The sequence below is a fragment of the Setaria italica genome, chromosome III (genome assembly GCF_000263155.2).
Source record: "Setaria italica strain Yugu1 chromosome III, Setaria_italica_v2.0, whole genome shotgun sequence".
Classification (NCBI taxonomy): domain Eukaryota; kingdom Viridiplantae; phylum Streptophyta; class Magnoliopsida; order Poales; family Poaceae; genus Setaria; species Setaria italica.
In genome coordinates, this window is record NC_028452.1 from 46937988 (window position 1) to 46953754 (window position 15767).

Below are 15767 nucleotides of genomic sequence, written 5' to 3' on the forward strand. Positions count from 1 at the left end.
GGTTTCAAGATTTGCGGCTTTGGATCGGATCGGAGGATCATCAAATCTTGGCAATGACAATGCCATCTTGGTCGATCGGATTGATCTGCCTCTGCTCGCATGATCGACTGAAGCACAAGTAGGGTGTATTGTAGGGGACAGCCGCTATCTGACGCTGGTGCTGTATATATACGTTGGACAAGCAGTTATCTGACGTGATGACTGATGACATCTACTCACCTTTCCGTCCTTGCCACTCACAATAGGTTACAGTTGCAAACAACGCATAGGTTGTGACGTACTATAACATTTAATTCAGAATGTCATGAGTAAACATTGTTACAGCGACAATCTGGATGTCACCGGCACATTTACCGTGTGTTTGGTTCGAGGTTTGGAGTGGTTTGGGATGGGTCGGGCCAGTTGGGAAGGTGTTTGGTTGAAAAAGGTAGTGGGTTAGGTTCATCCCAAAGAAGGAATATTCCTTCAATATCCGGGTTCACGTTTTGACTCCACTTAAACAGCGTCTTCTTCCGTCGTCTTCTTCGCGCGCGCGAGGCTCCTCCAGAGGAGGAGCTAGGCGGGACAGGACGGGGCAGCGCTGCACGAGCCAGTGGGGATGTCGCGGTGCGACGAAGTCGGTGGGGCTGGACGGCAGAGCTGTGTGGGCATGGGCACGGCGGAGAGGTGTCGTTGGGGCCGTGTTAGTTGTGCCGTGGAGGACGGCGCGAAGGCTGAGCAAGGCCGCGTGGGTGTGCGCGTGGAGGACGGCGCGGAGGAGCGGAGGCGGAGTAGGACCGTGCGAGCGCAGATGGCAGATGAGGGTGGGGCCGTGCCGCCACAACGTGGAGACGCCAGCCGGTGGAGACGGGGCCGCGCGAGCGTGGCTGGGAGGGGAGGGTGAGGCCGGTGGAGTAGGGCTGCGCGGGCGGTGGCGGTGTAGTAGGGGAGCATGCGACGTTCTGTTGGGGGACCTCAGGATGGTGGCCAGAGGAAGAAGATAAGGTTAGGAAGGAAAAAGGGAATGACAAGTGGGCCCCAAAGATGACAGGTGGGATCCATTGCTAACTGTGTTAAAATAGCATCCATCCCGTCCCTTTCAACCCCTCCAATCAAATAAAAAACTGGAACACACGAGATGGGTTGAACCCAACCCAGAAAAGTGGGAGGGATCTAACCATCTCACGTGGTCCCCAAACTAAATACATGCTTAGTTCAATTACAAGCAAACATCATTACGTTAGTCACACAAAAATAAAATTTCATTCAGTTTTTTCACTACGTTGTTGTTATTTTTTTTAAGGACACTACGTTGTTGTTACTGAATCGCCTGCTAGATGGATGTTACCGAATGAAACAGCTCCTCACTCCTCAGCTCCTGCTCTAGATGCATGTTGGGGACTTGGGGGTATTTTCGGGATCATTTCAGCCCAGCTAGTGGGCCGCGGGATCTGCAGTGAAGACGAAATAAGGCCCAGCTCTGTGTGACCTCTACATGGCAGAAGACCCACTCAACAGCAGAAACTCACCAAACGGAGAAAGAAAGATCAGCACCTGAAATGACGAGAGAGTGCAGAGTTAAAAACATGCCGGCAAACAGTTGGGGTAGGATCTGGCGCTACGGCTGGATCGTGTCCATGGGGCATGGAGCGGCCGGCAGCGCGGGTTGCAAGCAGTCTCCAGTCGCCGCCGCGAGGCGCGCATTGGAACGCCAGCACGGGCGCCGACGACCGCGAGGTGTTGTTCACATGGTCGAGTTCCAGCTGCACGGCGAGCATGCCGACCCACACACCTGCCGACGCCGTAGAAGGTCGGGACGATCCTCGCGGCGTCGCCGGGCCGCGCGATGCCTCTGAGCATGCCGCACCCGCCCGTCTGCGGGCAGTTGCCCAGCTCCGCCGCGCTGAGGATGGGCAGAGCTGCCGCTTTCAGGTCACAATACTAAAAAACTGACATTCCATCCAAGTACTTTTATCCCGAATGATTTTGGACCTAGGACTAAAGTACCTTTAGTACCGGATCAAAAAGAGGCACTGAAGGCCACCCACGGAAGGAACTTTAGTCTCGGTTGTAAAGACCAACCGGGATTAAAGGGAGCCTTTAGTCCCAGTTGTAATCGATTAAAAAATTTGGTACGACGCCCCCCTTTTGTCCTGGTTGGAAATTCCAACCGGGACTAGACCAACCGGGACAAAAGGGAGGCCTTTAGTCCTAGTTGGTGGCTCCAACCGGTACAAAACACCCTTCCCATGCAGGCCCCCCTCTCTCTCCACATTAATATCTTCTCCTCTCACACCGGTGCCTCCTCCTCCTTATCCTTGCGCATCCCTCCACCAGCGCCCCCCCTCCCCTCCTTCTCTTCCTCTCCCGCCCCTCCCCCTCTGCTACCCCTCCCCTTCCCCCTCTGCTCGCCCCTCACTGACGGTGAGGAGCGGCAGCCGGGAAAGGGCGGGCGGCGGCACGCGGGGGAGCAGCGCGTGGGCGGGTGGGCGGGCCCGCGGTGCGGAGCGGAGTGGCGTGGGAGGAGCGGGGTGGAGCGGAGCGGCGGCGACGGTGCAGGGCGGAGTGACGACGGTGGGCATTTTTAAATTTTTTTTAACTGTTTAGTCCCGATTAGTTTTACTAACCGGGACTAAAAGGGTCTTTAGTCCCGGATGAATGATCTGGGACTAAAGAACTTTCTTTTGTCTTGAAAATTTATCTTTGAGCCCAACCAATCGGAACTAATACTCAATTCTCTGGTAGTGCCACGCCTCCCCGTATCCACCCGATCCGAGCTGCACGAAGACGATCGGACAAATACCATCCAGCCCTGGGATCGTGACAGCCGCCGCCTCCGATTCCGGCCGTGGTGCGCCGGAGCCCGGAGCTCCTCCGCGCTCAGACCGTGCCTAGATACCTTCCCATCCCTGTCATCCTGGCGGCCTTTGCGGAGCTGACGAACACGCGTTTGAGACGATGACGAAGAACAAGCGCATGCTGGCATGTCATGCCACATGCCTCGCCGGAGCGTCGCTCATTCTGGCCGGCTCCGTTCCTTCTGTAGCATCGTCGGTTAAGCTGGCGGGTGCAAACGGTAGAGCGGTCTTGACGTCCTTGTGAGCAACGACTGCCGTGACGCAGAGGGAGGTGGCGGCGGTGGCCGCTGCGACAAGGAAAAGGCGGGTAGCCATGTCCGTTGGCCGGCCGGCGATGCCGTTGCTTACTCTTCTTCCATTTGCGCGTTACCCCCTATTTCCTCCACCTTTGAGAGGATCTGCTCTCTTCAAACCGTACAGTTGGCTGATGAAGAATCTAGTGCCTGGTGGTTTTCTTGCTGTCCAATTCTTGGATGAAAAAAAGGAGGACATGGCATCTCTGAATGCAGAAATCAGAGTTGTTTTAAGAGATGGATGGCTAAAGAATTAGAACACATTTATTAGTTCATGACTGTACGTCACCAAACCACCATAGGGATTCTACCTTGATCTATTAATCCTAGCTTCGGAATTCCGACGTGACCCTTCCTAGCAGGTTTACCACGTCGGTTAGGACTTAGCCTAAGCTAATCCTCTGGACAATTACACGGACCTCGGTTCTGCAAGAAGGGTGTCCCTCACGCTCCTCTACTTCTTTGTTGCATGTTGATGAATAGATACCTTGTGTAGATGGAGAATGATCCATTATCATTATTCATGCTGTTCCTGTCACCGTCCTTTTAGTCATATCCTCAGCTAGATGCCACATACTTGGGATGCCATGAGGCAGATGCAGGATGCATCAGAGCCTGCCCTGATCAATCAACACTGGAGCTCAGAATTCGGGCACGAAGAGACGAACATTCAAACTCTATTGTCGTCATTTTGGTACACGAATTGTAAGAAAGGAACGCTTCCCAGTAATCTTGCCACGTCTCTACGCAGTAGTAGTTGGGACCTGTTCAGTGTACGGTGAAGTTTCAGATTACCGTTTTCAGTGCATAGTGAAGTGTACGGAATCTGTTGATCAGCCAATTTTTTTTTTGAAACGAATGCCGATTATATTAAAAAAAATAGATGAAGTCCAGATTGACGAAAACAACAAAAGAAAAAACAATACAAAGACCGGCAGTTGGATTGGGTCATCAACACATGCCGCACCATACCATCTCACTTAACTCAACTTAACAACACACGGCTGGTTGGATTGGGACATCAACACGCGCCGAACTCAACACATCTCAAGTGGCAGCAGAGCCGAAGCTATTCCGTGGCACCCACCAACATTCATGTTCATGAATTTGCTGAAACCTCCAGGCGTGGGCCCACATCGATAGGGAACCGATAGAAGCAGATTGCATCGCACCAAGAAGACCACTGCCATGCGGGACCCTCCGCTGTAGTGCCGCTGCAACACCACACCCCACGTGACAGAGTGATACCACCGAATCCGGACCTCTCACATGCTGCCTCGCAGTCGCCACCATGATAACACACCGCGCGGGGGCCTCGCCACATTTGCCATTGGACTTCACTTCACTCTCGTCGCCTCGAACAAACACCGCATAAGGGGGCCTTGCTACGCCCGCCACATTACTCCATGTCACGGATTCATTTTTTATCGCTGTTAGTGGTGAGCAATGTTGATCCTGCTCCACAAGATCTCCATCGATCAGCCAAGCCGCTGCCGCAGGTCGACTTCACCTCGTTGCTTCACCCGTGCAAAAACCTCCGCCGCCATGTTAGCAAGCTAGAGAAGTCGCTTGCGCCATCTTCCAACGATGTATCGCACCGGGTAGCCTAGCCAAGCTGAGCAACCCACCGTGGTCTGCTGCAAGCCTAGTTGTCCCACGATGTCGTTGCCGCAAGCGCGTCCTCCAACGCAGTCCCACGCCGCACTGACCGTTGCCAAGCAACGTCAGCCGCCACGGTCCGCTACAAGCAGCCAATACCGACAACCATGCGCCAACCCCTGGCCACCACCATAACTGCGATCGCCTCCACGTGGCCTCGGCAACACCTGTCCAGCTTACCACGCGGCGGAATTACCGCCACTAGCTGTGGCCGCCCATGACCAATGGACCAACAATGCCACAAACCGAGATAGGTCTCTAGAGACTATGCCTCCAAGAAGAGCACGACACCAATGGCACCGCCGTCATCTCCACCAGCAAGAACACCGGCGAGGGCTTTCGCCTGAAGCATCCAAACCCTCGCTGCACGCTCACAGCTCGGCACTCCCGGACCATTGTCATGGCAGCCTATCTGGGGCGGCGTCACCGCCGCGCCTCCACGTACCACGCTGTCGTACCTCCATCTCCGCTTGCTCACCACCGTGTCTCCACGCACCATGCCGCCATACCTCCACTCCTCGCACGCGGCCACCACCGCACCGCCTCACCATCACGCATCGTTGGGCATCTCCTCGGGGCATCGCCACCTTGCACATGTGCCTCGCCGCAAGCAACCTCCTCCACACAAGCCCCCACCCGCACCCAGCCTCTTCCCTCTCCCATCACCGCCTCCGCAACTCCTCAACCAAGGAGAGGTGGCCCGACGACGCCCAGAGCACCACCTCGGTGCCGCCAGCGCGCTCCTGCGCCAGGCGTCCTTGTCGTGCGTCCTTGGCGTCACTGGCATGCCTTGCACAGGCCACCCTAGCCGCAACACCACGTCACCGCCATTAGAGACACACGAGCAGCCATGCAGAAGCGCCTCGCTACCCGCCATGGAGCACCGGCCTAGGTCTGGCCGGTCGCTGCCGTCCAGCCACACGCAGCCGACACGTCTCGCTTCCGGCCACCACAGCCCAACAGCTCGCACCCGCGGTTTGACCAGCTCCCCAAATCCCTCCTCCACCACTTCTTGATGAGGTCCGACCACCATGCGGGCCTGCGGGAATTAAGGATCCCACGGTTGCCTTTGGCTACGAGCTCGTGGAGCATCACCATCTAGGCCACCCCCAACACCGAGAACCACTCAAACGGAACCCTGGCAAGCTCCGGGTGCCCATGCGCCCGCATCCTCCATCTCTCCGCCGCCGCTGCTGCTGGAAAACGCCGCATTGCGCGTGGGCTTACCACTCCCAGCTTCACCGTGCTGTCTCTGCTTGCTGCTCGCCGGCCACGCCCTGGGCCTCTTCTCTCCTGATGGCGCCACTCCTCCCCTGGGCCCCTCCTCCCTTTCTAGCAGTGGCCCTCACCACATCGGGTGGGTGATGCCGGCTAGCGTGGGAGAGGCCACCACCGCCGCGCCAGACGGCGGATCCAGCGCCGTTAGTATCGGATCCGATCGTGGAGGCCCCGAATCCGGTCCCACCGCGTGCCGTCTCAGGACGGCTCCCTCTAGCAGCCTTGGTGGCCGCGCCCACCAAGGCATGAAGGAGGAGACGAAGGGTGCCCCACCACCGCCATCCTTGCAAGCCGCGTGGGCTTCCGGCGGCTGGCTCGAGCGGCAGCGCAGCCGTGGGGAGGTGGAGGAAGGGGCGGCGGTTGCGTCCGCCCGTGTCGCTCACGCGGGAGCGCTGCGGGGAACAGTAGTAATATTGATCAGCCAAAATTACTCTACCGTTACGAGAAGCCTTGATCTGTGAAGTATTGCTCAATTACTTGGTGAAGAAACTACTAGTCAATATTACTCTACCATTGTTTGTATTGTAGCAAATCCAGAGCGCACAAGGCTAGTGCGTAACACGCGCACGGTTGCAAACCACCACGAAGTGGTGGTGACTGTCGCTGTCCGGCTTGCTAGCCGGTGGCGTGGAGGCCTCCTGACGGCGAGGCATGCCGGTTCACAAGACGTGAGGCTCCGGTGTGGCGGCCGGGAGAGATTTTGTGATGGTGGTTGAACAAATGGCTCGCCGCGTGGGGACTGGTAGTGGTGTGCCATGTCGGTGGTGCAAGCACCCTGCTGCGTCGTTGGCGAGTGTTCCGACGGTAGCTTTGGTAGGAGCCGATGGTCCTGCTCCACCGCCGTCCGTTTCCTTCGACCTTCAGGTCGGCACTACGATCCTGACGTGCTGGCGGCACCGACGCCGTCGTGGGAACAACTGGGGCTGTGACATGGAGTGTGCGGGGTGCCGACGCGTGTGTGGATCTGTGAGTAGATGGAGGGTCGCGTGGGAAGCCCAGCCGCGGGGAGAGGAGGCCGCCGGTGGTGGCGCGGCCTCGCCTAACTTGACCAAGACATCCCGGAGTTTTGCAAAATGGTCCTTAATTTGGATTGCAACTAATAATCGCGATCTGAATATTTGCATTGTGCCCTCTAATTTGGATCGTGATTAATAATCACAATCCGATTATTTACATGTAGACTCCTATTATTTTCAGACTACCCGATCGCGATTAATAATCCCGATCCGACTTTTGTTTGCAGAAAGGCCCCTGGAGTTGATTGGCTCCATTGCCGTCGTCGCTCCTCCCGCCGTCCGCCGCCGCTGCCGCCCTTCCAACCCTCCGCCATAGATTGAAGAATGACACGAGGACGGCGCGGCGGGCGCGGCGGAGGCGGCGGGATCGAGTGATTTAGTCGGCGGCCGTGCCGGATTGGTCAGCGGCTCGAGGCGTTCCCACATCGCCGGCGCTTCTTTTTCCCTCGCCGAACACGGACGGTGCTCGCTTCTCTCGCCGCCGCGGCCGTGCGATCCCGCGGTCTGGGAACAGCTGGGAGAGCGAGTGGCGTGGGCGATGGCCTGGGCGCCGCTAGCTGCTCCTCCTACCGGGGGCATCAGACGATGCTGAAAAGAACAAATACGAAAAGGAGATGCAAGTACAAATTCTTCAGACTCGAACATGTATAGAAGCTTTCTAACAAAGGAGTAATATAATGCTCCTCGGAGACGCAGATAGCACCAGCTGATCAGCACGAGATCAGATGTAGAGGATATGCTTGTACCTCTGATTATATGAGGTTTTTAGGAAGGTAGGAATAGGATTGTCTGATTTCAAGTCAGGGTACAGTTCGTTCCTGAAACAAATTGGAGAGCTTTGGCTGCTGCGGCTGGCACCAAGGCATGTTTATGCTCATGTAGATGTAGTCATGTTACATATTTTGCCTCTCCTTTCTGTTCTGGGTGTGCATTGTACACTGCTGAAGTAGAGTTATAATTGTTTGTTTACTGAATCTTTTGTTCTTGCTTGCTTGTTTGACAGAATTTCAAACCTTCCTGAAGATGTGAAGAAACAACTTGAAGACCCAGCAAGCAGGTGGCGCCCTTAGTCAAGAATTTTATTTTAAATTTCCCATCTGAAAGCTCCTAGCTACTAGTAGGGATGTTTGTGCGCAGCAATCACTAGCTCATATGCATTTGCCATCTACAGGTATAGTAACTTTGGGTGGAGGCATGGGAGGGAGAAACTTGAGTCTGGGAAACTTGGTAAACACTTGATCATTCTGTGATTTCCGTCAAATCATGCATCCTGTCGTATGGGGTGCTAAACATCCTTGAATGATTGTTGCAAAATAAAAATATAAAAACAGTAGATTTGGGACTTACTAAATTCATCCCCATGCTGCATGGTACAGCTCTTGAGGATGCCTTTTGAGCTATGCTCTGGTCTCTTAGTTTTACAGTCATGCGTTCTGACATGATAATTTTGTCCTAAGATGAATTTTGATTACTTCATGGCAGAGACAAGTTCCTTTAATGAGAGCCCCGTTGTTTTGGAGTAGTTGGTAACTAGATTAAATGTTCCTAACATGGAATGCTTCTCTTGATTTACTGTCAGGGTCCAGTACGGTGCTCCAACATTTTAAACCTCTGATGATTTTAACCTGCAGATGTCCATATTGCCAACTGACAATATAATCTTCCTGAACTTGAAACAGCTATATGAATGCATTCGATAAACCCTCAATGTAACTTCTATTAGTTCTTAATTTTTTTGATAATGTATCAGTTTCTTAATTTGAAATGTTTTCCCTTGACTCAAGTGGTGCAAACTCGTATTACGGGTAATAACAACCAAACTACAGCAAAAATATGTCCAGAAATAGTGAGCAAATTGGAGAAGATAAACTGATACAAAAGGCTGACCACATCCATACAAAGACCAAGCAGCATTTAACAAAGTTTAGACATACATTTTTCTCAAGAGTCAGGATGATCACTAGCTAAATAAAAGTCTCCACAAGCTTACGTTACTGGGCAACCAAAAGTCTCCCTTACATCCATCATTGTTACTATCCAAATAGTTATGGGGCGAACAACACTTGCTAAGTTGCTAGTGATGACACATCTTTTATATGAACTAGTCCAAAGCCATTGCATCTCCATCTTCTGCCACCGATGCACCATCAAGCTGCTCTTGTGCTTTATCCTTCATCTTGCTTGCGGATCCCTGCAACACCATCCCTGACTGGTTCAGAGTCACCTTTGCACCTGCATCCAGCAGAACAGCCCAATGTTTGAGTCACGTCAAAAATTCAGCTGTCCTATCTAAAAAGTGACCATTAGTTAGCCACCTCCTGTGCAAGCCATGCAACCAAACAATCCATATGTAGCCTGCCATTGGTATTAGTCTACAGTTAAGAGCAATTTTCAGCATCGGGGTACCATGGCAAGTTGGAGGTTTTGAATACAAACCAAGCAGCACATTGTGACGTCAATTTGTTAGCATATCACACACAAGCCATATCACACACATGACCACCAAGAGGAACCCTTATCATATTTGCTTCAATGTAACTATGTCAATCCAATATCCAAATATAGGTAAAATAAAGCATGTGAATGCAATTAAAAGTCCGCATATCGTATATCTGAAATCCCATATGCCATACCACTGTGCATGTGGCATAATTTACCATATTATATTCACATTATAACTTCATCACATCCAACATTCAAACCATCCTGAAATGAATATCAATGCACATGAACTTCTCCCTTCATACCCATCAAGATATGAAGCTGCATCATTATACTAATTAGACGATGCTATATGCATATGCATATGCATATGAACTCCTGCCTTCATACCCAACAAGGTATGAAGCTGCATCGTTATACCCAATAAACGATGCTTTACCGGTATGATCGTAACCATAGGTTCGTGACACAACTTCAAATGCCATGCCATGCAATGAAATGCAATGCCACAAGATAATGACAAGAGAACAAGCCATGATAATACAAAGAGATGCACAAAGAGCTTATTCATTATAAATAGTATCAACCATGATTGGATGACAGAATCTCATGTATGCCAAGTATCAACAAAACCACTCTCCATATCATGTTATCTATGGGTCACCTTCATTTCAACAGGCATAGGATAGAATGTAAGTACTATCATTTTAAATATGGAGTAAAGCACCAAATTCGTAATCTAAGCCCAAACTATGTATATCATATTAAAAAGGAACTTCTAAAATAGAGCTAGTCAACTCGAAACTTAATTCTTAAGTTGAACATATATACCCAAAGACTTCTGGAAACTACTTCTGACCTTACTCATAACCCAAACTTCATTTGATCCGCACATGTTAGCACTAGGAGACATAAGGTAGCATAAATACCTCACCAAGATCACATTCCTCTAAAACAGATCCGTCAGCTACGAAACCACTAAGGATTCCATAGATTCCATAGACTTTAGTACAGTAGAAAAAAATATATCATAGAATAAATCACCAAGTATATATGCTATATGTAAAATATACTTTCAGCCCCATATTTTCAAAATTCCTGATCCATTGAACAATCCATTCATATACTCACCCATGTTAAAGTAAAAAGCTGTTTACCAACTATATAGCTATATTAGAATGACATATTTATACTCTTCTCAAACTTATAAACATCACGTATAATATTTCAGATTATCACACAAATGTACATTTCAGATTATCACGTATAAATATGTGCACTTCATTTTATAAGTGGAGGTAGTAAAAATAACATGTTAAAGTTGTAGCAATGTAACAGCTACGTTCACTTGCCTTTACCGACCATGTAGACGTACAAGCCTCATAGCAATACCACCTGCTAAACCACCTATGTATATCAGCACAATAAACCCAAATGGCATTCTCATATAGAAATATAGAGTGCTCATATGTCCAAGACCCTAATATGAATAAGACTAGACAAACTACATTTCTTGTCACCATCATTGATGAAGAGCAGCAATGCTTATCTTTTATGTATCTATTTTTATACAACCGATTAGGTATCAAATAAATATGTATCTGGAAACTTCAGAGAATGAACTAAAACTTTGGTAGCAAAACTATATTTTATCAGGCTTCTAAGGTCACCTAAAACACAACTCAAAACAGCACTTCTGAATTTGCATAACAGCCCAGACAACAACATATAAAAATTCATATCTCCTAAACTATGCAACCAAAAATTATGAAATTTTGCTGATAGGAAGAACTTTTATTCCTCTACAAAAGTCTTCGTAGTTGGAAGAGCTAATTCGGCAATTTACAAGGTGAAAAATACCAATGAACAGACCTGACTCGATCTGCCAGGCAAACACGAACAGTCACATTGAACCGGCCATAACTGGAGTTCTACTCCACCAAAAATTGCAATCAAATACAAATTGGAAATCTTACTAAATCCTCCACAAGTTCCTAATCTATCTCAAGAATCAATTCCGCACCTAACGTATCCAAAACTCGTACCCTAGAGAAACTGTTGAATCTGCTAAGAAACTACAACTAGAAAATGACGTTAAACCCCAATCCAACCTCTAATCCTTTAATCCCCCATAGCCAAAACCTTCAAAACCACTTAATTATAGAGGAAGGATATAGATTCCACTCTTACCCAAGGCTTCCCTATGGAAATCCGTAAGGGGAGGTTGGGGAAAAATACCGATCTAGCATATCTCCTCGATCCTCTCTTCCTCTTCAATCCATCTTTCTCCTTCTCTTCTCGATCCTTGCTGCAATGGAGGAGATCTAGAGGTGGAAGGGAGCAGTGGAGAGTGGAGGAGGTGTGCTGGGAAGGGGTCGTGAGGAGGGGGAGAGGGGGGCGGCACTGGGGGTTCGGCCAGAAGGGGGTGGAGGTAAGTGTTACATGCCCTCCTCTATTTTTCTTGATTCATCTCATCCATTCATTCTTCAATTTCACAAAACTTCGTGATCATAAATCCAAATGCTACGTATGAGTACTCAAATGGATTGCTTTCGAAAAGATCTATGCATCCACGGTCACCGATTTTCTATACGAGCTATGGATAAAAAAAGTTAACTTTTGCCCCTCCTTAAAACACCTGGTCAGCATGTACACTTTATCGCAATAAATTTTCGATAAATCCGATAGCTCCGTTTGTCGGCAAGGTCCAGTAAAACTATTTTTACCACCGAAATTTTAATGTTCACCCGAATTCACACACAATTGACTGGTCGACCTACGTAAACTGTTTGAAAATAATTGTGTAATTATTTGAAGAAATTGGGACAAAATTTTGTTTAAATTTTAACCGAAAATCAATTTGCTAAACCGATAGATTTACGATAAAGCTGATAAACCCGTTTATCAGTGACCTCCGATAATTTCCTCTTACCGGTAACGTTAACCCTGCAACCTACTGCCACCGCTGGTCTGATGCCCTCCCGCAAGAATCCCTTTAGATCCCGCGGCCACATATGCCTACCTCAACCAGATGGATAGCTAACCCCAAGCCTAAACTCGAATTGGATCTCACCGGAGTTGATAAGTCGCAGGAGAAAATGGGGTGCTTGGGGCGAACGCGAAGGCCGCCTGTGAAGGCATCGGGTAAGTCGCGAGGAAAAAGGAGGTGAAAGGATAAACTAACAAAAAGAAAAAATCTCAACGGTCGATGTTAAATTGTAACATCTATGGCCAAAAAATCCGACATATTTCTTCGATCTGTCACCAGATGGATAGAGGGTCCCAATTTTTAATGATGTTTTTGCAAAGTTCTACACAGGAACTGAATCGGATCGTGATTCGTGAGTTCGTGACGAAGTCCGTCCTTTATTCCCAACCAAAATATCATTGCAGGCGGATCTAAAAATTATCATGTACACATCCAGGAGGCCAGGACCTAAGGGCAAACCAATTTCCCATCCCGTCGCCATGGCAAAGCTGAATGTCCCAAGCCAGAGGACGACCATCCACGACATCTCCGACGACCTCTTGGAGGTCGTCCTCCTCCATATCCCTTCCACCGCCGGCGTCATCCGCGCCGCGGCCACGTGCAAGCTGTGGCGCCGCGTGATCGGCGATGCCGGCTTCCGCCGCCGCTTCCGCCGCCTCAACGGGCCGCACATACTCGGGCACTATTATTACTACGAACGCAGCGGGACAGAGTTCTTACCCTTCCCAGCTACGCCGCCGGCGTGGCAGATCGCCGTCGACGACATCGGTGCCCGCGTCTCCCTCTACTTCCTCACCACCTCCTACGCCAACCTGAATTACGCTGAGCTTCACGACAGCCGTTGCGGCCTCCTCGCCCTTTACCACTTCGGTTTCGGCATCATCGTATGCAACCCCTGGACAAGGCAGGATAGGCAAATATACCTCCCGATGCCAATGGTGAACACCTCCATGCACTACCTCGGCATCTTCTTGCTCGACGCTGACCCTGACGATGAGACGGGCACGGACATGAACATGTCAAACTTTAGGGTTCTATGTGTGCGTCTGATCCACTATCACCACGACGGCAGCAAAATTGTTGAAGCAAGCGTCTTCTCTGCAAGAAACGACCGTCGTTGGCTCCTGTTGAGCAACATGGCCATTTGCGACGTTATTCCGGGGCGTGGTGTCTTCGGGTCACGCCTCGTGCTCGTGGGGCGTGCTGGTGGCTCGATCTGCTGGTCCACCAAGAGCTCCAACGTCGTGCTCCACCTCGACGAGGGCACCGGCGAGTTCTCCTTATTCACACTGCCCGTGAACGCCGGCGTCGACATAAACCTGTTAAGTTACAACAGGATGGAACTCCGGGTCATCGGCGGGGACTTCGGCACCGTGCACCTTGTCCGCATTGTCGGCGGCGACATCGAGGTGCTCCGGTATGCCCGCCGCGGGGCATGCGTGGTGGAGAGGAGGGTCCGTGTGCCACAGGCGGCCAGCACTGAAGACGATCGCAGGGAGCTCCGGCGGGTATGGTGTTTCTTCGACAGGGCTGAGGCAGCGTCTCCTGGGAGCATTGCTCTTTGTGATGTCCTATGTGATGCTGAGTTCGTCAGGAAGTTCTCGGCCGACGTGCAGAACTTGAAGCTGGAGCGCGTGAAGTGGCGGAAGGATGGCGGTCGGACGTTCCCGTATGAGCTCCCGTGGACCATCAGCGCGTGCTTGTAGATAACGCCATGGAGGAGGCTAACGTCGGCGGCGGCAGTGTTCTACTGTTCTGGGCTGGGGCATCCTTGATGATGTCCCAACTCCCAGCACGGCCAGCACATTTTACAGCATCCATGACAGCAACGAATTGGTACAGTCAGTATCTTTTGATGTGAAGAAGATGTGCTGCCTGTCAGTTTAAACTTGATTAGTAATTACAATCTCAATTTGTGGTTCCATGCATATTTGATTTTTGTAGTTCAAAGCAGGTGAGTATACTAGCTAAAAGTTTTCAACCTGTTTTGAGAAACTCATTTGAGATACTTAGGTTACTCTGTTTTGGGAAACTAATGCTGCAAGAGTTCAAAATCCTAATCCAATTAATTTGGAAAGATAACCGGTAACTCTCATAAGCACATTTTCTTATAAATGATAAATCTTGTTTATTTGATTTTTTTGAAAACACGTGCCCTAGCTACTAGTATCACAGAAAAAGTATATCATGTTAAATACTACATTGATTTAATTTTAAGCGGACCCTCACAACTCTGAATACATGAGAGATGTAAATTTTTCTGAAAATTTTTTTATGAGTAGGCAATATGTCTAGTAGTTCTTAGTTTTTCTCTCAAGTGGCCGATAATTTTGTAATATATATTTTTTCTTTAATAATAGTTTTGTCAAATTCCCAACAATTCCATTCCCGACAAACATATTATCATTATTAGTTATATGCGATCGATAACTAGAATACGCCTAGAAAGTGGTAGTCGTTTCAATATAGAATTTGTTAGGTAAGATTATCAATCTAGTAGTGCTTAGACTCTCCAATCCATGTGGACTAATTAATCTTGTAACAGCAATACATGTGCCATAAGAGGCAACGATACTATTAATAAGCATAACATTATTGAAAGAATCTTTAGCCTAGTCTAGAGTTAAAAAAAAAATCCCCTCGTTGGAATGAGCCAGGTTCAGAGCACGCTCCTACACAAATACAACATAAATGTTATTAAACTAATTTTAACGTAAATCAATAAAATTGGGATGTAGCTCAATTTGTAGAGCGCTATGTATTGCATGCTAGAGGAACAGGTTTCAATTCCTTGCATCTCCAATTTATTTTTTTAAACTCTTGACACAAATAGAGCACAAATGTTAATAAACTAATTTTAACATGAATCAATAAAAGTGGGGATGTAGCTCAATTAGTAGAGTGCTATGTATTGCATGCTAGAGGATCGGGGTTCAATTCATAGTATTTCTAGTATTTTTTTTAGTTTTAAAGTATTGACACAAATAGAGTACAAACGTTATTGAATTAATTAATGCAAATCTATATATATCTTTATCTCTAGCAACGTCTCTACCCGAGGGTTTCGTACGTCGGCCTTATTTTGCAAAAAAACCCTGACATTTCGTGAAATCAATCCGCAGTCCAACTTCTGAAGAGAGGGGGCTCGAGTGGAAAAAAGAGGGAAGGGAGGGGGTTAAAGGGGAATAACTTCTCCTTTCTTCGGTCGGCGGCGGCCGGAGCGGGGCGCCCCGTCGCTGCCCCTACGCGCGGC

General features: G+C 49.2%; 1 long non-coding RNA gene across 1 annotated transcript; it reads right to left on the bottom strand.

Annotated features, from left to right (window-relative positions):
* Positions 1-8938: 8938 nt before the first annotated feature.
* LOC101760800 lies at positions 8939-11939 on the bottom strand. The gene is made up of 2 exons (XR_002677156.1): positions 11764-11939; positions 8939-9315 (listed from the first exon to the last, which is right to left on the bottom strand). It is a non-coding gene; the product is annotated as an uncharacterized LOC101760800 (long non-coding RNA).
* Positions 11940-15767: the final 3828 nt, after the last annotated feature.